This window comes from Petaurus breviceps, unplaced genomic scaffold (assembly GCF_028583685.1).
Source record: "Petaurus breviceps papuanus isolate PSGF00001 unplaced genomic scaffold, PetGlider_PUasm1.0 79, whole genome shotgun sequence".
Taxonomy (NCBI): Eukaryota; Metazoa; Chordata; class Mammalia; order Diprotodontia; family Petauridae; genus Petaurus; species Petaurus breviceps.
In genome coordinates, this window is record NW_027186523.1 from 2,628,673 (window position 1) to 2,629,363 (window position 691).

The following is a 691-nucleotide window of genomic DNA, read 5'->3' on the forward strand; positions in this document are numbered from 1 at the left end:
CTGAAACATAATAGATTCTCCTCCAGCCCTTTATTTTAACTCTTTATGTGTCTTGTTGTTTCAAGCTTGTCTCTTGTAAACAACATATTGTTGGATTCTTTTTTTCTAATCCATTCTACTATACTTCTCTATTTTATGGATGGATTCATCTCATTCACATTCCCAGTTATGATCAATGATTTCATATTTACTCCTTTAACTAGGATTTATGGATTTTGGCTCTGATATTTCAGGGATATTTCATTTTGGAATCTCTTTCCAAAGAAGAACAGTGGATTATTTTAAATTTCTATTTTGCCCTCTGGTTGTAAGATAACAGGGCAGTTTTCCTTTATAATTTCTTTAAATATTATGTCTAGTGTTCACTTTGGCAGCACACATACTAAAATTGGAATGACAGAGATTAGCATGAATCCTGTATAAGGATGACATACACATTCATAAGGCATTCTATATTATCTTAAAAAGAAAAAAAAGAAATATAATGTAAAGGATCTTTCTATATATGGATTTGAAGTAGTCCAAAAATTCTTCATTTGTCTTCCCTTAATCTATTTTACAGGTTAATTGTGTTTGTAGGTATTTCACTTTTCCTTCTATTTTTTCCAGTCGATTTTTTTTTATCATTTCTTTATCCCTCATGGAGTCATTGACTTTGACTTGACTAATTCTAATTTTTAATTAATTATTT

General features: G+C 29.2%; 1 non-coding gene across 1 annotated transcript; it reads left to right on the plus strand.

Annotated features, from left to right (window-relative positions):
- The first annotated feature begins 358 nt into the window (after positions 1-358).
- LOC138175916 (U6 spliceosomal RNA) lies at positions 359-460 on the plus strand. The gene has a single exon (XR_011172121.1). It is a non-coding gene; the product is annotated as a U6 spliceosomal RNA (small nuclear RNA).
- Positions 461-691: the final 231 nt, after the last annotated feature.